The sequence below is a fragment of the Pteropus vampyrus genome, unplaced genomic scaffold (assembly GCF_000151845.1).
Source record: "Pteropus vampyrus isolate Shadow unplaced genomic scaffold, Pvam_2.0 Scaffold244, whole genome shotgun sequence".
Taxonomy (NCBI): domain Eukaryota; kingdom Metazoa; phylum Chordata; class Mammalia; order Chiroptera; family Pteropodidae; genus Pteropus; species Pteropus vampyrus.
The window spans coordinates 619,174-623,187 of NW_011889025.1; the positions used below are offsets into that span (position 1 = coordinate 619,174).

The 4,014-nt window shown below is 36.5% G+C and overlaps 1 protein-coding gene across 6 annotated transcripts in view; it reads right to left on the reverse strand.

Moving 5' to 3' along the window:
- The window catches only part of ACSL4 (acyl-CoA synthetase long chain family member 4), a 101,593-nt gene that overhangs the window by 21,909 nt on the left and 75,670 nt on the right, over positions 1-4,014 (reverse strand). The gene's annotated exons all lie outside the window — the stretch shown is intronic.

The following is a 4,014-nucleotide window of genomic DNA, read 5'->3' on the forward strand; positions in this document are numbered from 1 at the left end:
TCTAATCCTGATGTTTTCTCTTTATTACTACTAACTTGTGACTCTTAGAGCATGACAGAGAGCTTCAGTTTCATAAAATTCTTTTGTCCCTCTAATTTAAACATTTCAATTCCATTTTAATAGAAGCTAACAACAAAAAAAAAAGAATAGGAATCTTGGTCACAACTCCTTGGAAAATTAGAAGTAAGACTAGGTTTGGAATAAACTGACTCCCAAGCTAATTAATACATGCAAAATAAAAAACAAAACAAATAAAAAAGCCCAGAGTATCACTAAATTATTTTTCTTGAAATTACTTAACACAAATTAACATGAATTATTGTATAAAACACACCTATTTATAAATACCTAATTTTAAATATTTAAAATAACAATTAGTACAAATTCAGTCGTGCTACAATGAATAAATTTATGAATGACTCTTAATAAAAGGGGGAGACAAAGACGAAGAACCATTCCTTGGCATTATGCTAAGTAAAATAAGTCAGAAGAGAAAGACAAATGCTGTATGATCTCAGTTACATGTAGAATCTAAAAAAGCTGCTCATAGCAACAGATAGGTTGCTAGGAGCTGAGAGGTGGAGAAAATGGGGAGACGTTGATCAAATGGTACAAAGTAATGTATAATATGCTGACTATAGTTAACAGCACTGTATTGTATACTTGATAGCTGCTAAGAATAAACCTTAAATGTTCTCACAGCAGACATGCAAATGGAACTATTTTAACTGCTTAATGTGTTAAACTAATCTTATTGTGGTACTAATTTCACAACATATACATATATCAAATCGTCATGTTGTATACCTTAAACTCACACAATGTTATATGTCAATTATATCTCAATGAAGCTGGAGGGTGGGGAGGCTACCCTGGCATTCAAGCATAGTACAATGTTGTTTTCTCCATTTCCCCAAAAGGAATCGCTATTGTATAATTAAAATATTTGTCTAGATCCATGATTGAGAAATCTCAAAAGTTCTCTAAAAGGGCTTTAATATCCTATAACTAACAATCCCTCTTAAAAATGTATGGGATGTTGGGTTAAAAAAAGCATACAGGAGTGAGCAGACATGTGAGAAGCACTTCCACTGCTCCTTCTAATACTAAATACCCATCAAAGGCACAGAAAGGCCTCAGTGAGTAAGAAACACAATACAGTTGCAACAAGTTGGCGGGATTTATCCTTAGCACAGTAAGTCACCCTTTACTTCAACCTAATATTACATGTTCAATTGAGTTGCTCCTTAAAAGAAGTAGTGATTTATCTAAATTCTCACATTGTGAATATTACAAAACCAAATGTATCTTTTATTCTAGATCAGGAAAAGAACAAATTCAGAAAACAGAACCTACCAAAAATAATTGTCAATAAAAAGATTTTTTAAGACCTATTTATAGAGGAGTATAAGATGCTAAGGGAACCAGCGAAGCTTGAATGGACTAGCAACATGAGAAATGGTTTCCTATTCTTAGCCCTGAAGGAAAGAAGTGTTATTAGAACCTGAATGAGGACTGCAGCCACAGGAAAGACCTGGTTACAGCCAATAGGAAAGAGGGTGTCCCATGGGTGACTCACAACTGCCCCAAATTGCAGCCCAGCAGGGAAGGAGCAAAGGCAGTAAGTATGCAGACCCCTCTCTCTCCTTGCCTCCTGATCTCTCAAGAGTGACAACAGTTGGCTAAACCCAACCAGTAGTCAGAAGGCAGGTAAGCCCTGGCAATTCGTTCACAGATGTTAGCCTCTCAAAACACAAAGATGGGTAATTAGAAGATACACAGCTTATCAGCTAACTCTTGTTTATTTATCCTTCAAGCCTAAATTCAGATATGACTTCTTAAATTTAAACTTCTCAGCCCTTCCCACTCCCTAACTATGTTCTCTGATAGGGTTCACTAGGGACTCCTGTATTTTGGGTAATAAAGCCAACAAACTTCTTCCCCCGAAAAAGAACCAAAACAATGTGGGATCAGGCTGGTAGAGTTCAAGCTTTAACTCTACCACTTAAGGGCTCTGTGACCTTAGGCAAATTTTTTCTTTATAAAATGTGGATAACAGGACCCATCTAGCAGAGACTTAAGGTGGATTAACGGAGATAATCTACCTAAAGCACTTAGCATAGTGCCTAGAACTTAGTAAGTACTGCCCCAACTGCTTACAGCAGAATTTTAGTTTGTAAACTTTCTGAATTCTATAGCACGTTTTTTAAAAAAGGCAAAGGCTACTCTGACCTAATTCTTTGGTTAACTGGCAATTTTATGATTAGAAGCTTAAAAAAAAAGAAAAACCACAAAGTACCTTTTGTAATTTTAGCCAAAAGACCTAGAAACATGTGAAGGAACTATAAAATGAAAAGTGTGAGACCCTATTAAAAGAAATTGAAGAAGACACAAAGAAATGGAAAGATATTCTGTGTTCTTGGATTGGAAGAATCAACATAGCTAATATTTATTACCTAAAGCATTATACAGACTTAATGCAATCCCCCATCAAAATCTAATTGGCACTCTTTAAAGAGATAGAACAAAAAAATCATCAGATTTGTATGGAAGCACAAAAGACCCCAAATTGCCAAAGCCATCCTGAGAAAAAAGAACGAGGCTGGAGGCATCACTCTGCCCCACTTCAAATTATACTATAAAGCAACAGTAATCAAAGCGGCATGGTATTTATTGGCAGCAAAACAGACACATGGACCAGTGGAACAGAATTGAGAGTCTAGAAGCAAACCCTCATTTATATGGGCAAATAATTTTTGACAAAGGAGCCAAAAACATACAGTGGAGAAAGGAAAGCCTCTTTAATAAATGGTGCTGGGAAAACGGGAAAGCCGCTTGCAAAAGAATGTAACCAGACTGTTGTCTATCATCACACACCAAAATGAACTCAAAATGGATTAAGGACCTGAATATAAGACCTGAAACAATAAATTGCATAGAGAAGAACATAGGAACTAAACTCAAAGACCATGGACTTAAAGAGGATTTTATGAATTTGACCTCAAAAGCAAGGAAAGTAAAGCTAAAATAAATGAATGAAACTATGCCAAAGTAAAAAGCTTCGGCACAGAAAAAGAAACCCTTACCAAGGTAAAGAGGCAACCATCCAAATGGGAAAATATATTTGCAAGCAGTGCCTCCAATCCAAAAGGCCTAATATCCAAAATATACAACGAACTCATATAACTCAATAACAACAAAAAACCAAATGATCCAATTAAAAAATGGGCAGAGAACTTGAACAGACACTTCTCCCAAGAAGACATACAAATGGCCAACAAACAAATGAAAGGATGTTCAACATCACTAGCTATTAGGGAAATGCAAATCAAAACCACAATGAGATAGCATCTCACACCAGTTAGAATAGCTGTAATCAACAGGACAAGTAATAACAAATGTTGGAGAGGATGCTGAGAAAAAGGAACTCTCATACACTGCTGATGAGACTGCAAATTGGTACAGCCACTATGGAAAACAATAATCTACCATATGATCCAGCAATCCCTCTAACTGGGTATTTACCCCCAAAGACTGTAAAACTTATATCCAAAAAGATATTTGCACACCGATGTTCATAGCAGCATTATTCACAGTGACCAGGACATGGAAGCAACCGAAGTGTCCTACGATAGATGATTGGCTAAAGAAGCTGTGGTGCATATATACAATGGAATATTACTCAGCTATAAGAAGAGTTGAAATCCTGCCATTTGTGACAACCTGGAAGGACCTTGAGATAATTATGCTAAGCAAAATAAGCCAGACAGGAAAAGTTGAAAACCACTAATATGTGGGATATAAACCTAAAAGCAACAAACGAACAGGAAAAACAAGCAGAGACTCATGGACATGGACAATAGACTAGTGGTTACCAGAGAGTAAGAAGGTAGGCGGTAGCGGGGAGGTAGATGCAGTAAAAGGAGTCAAATATATGGTGACAGAAAGAAATCTAAGGATGGTGAATATACAATGCAATGTGCGTGTGTGCGTGTGTGCGTGTGTGCGTGTGTG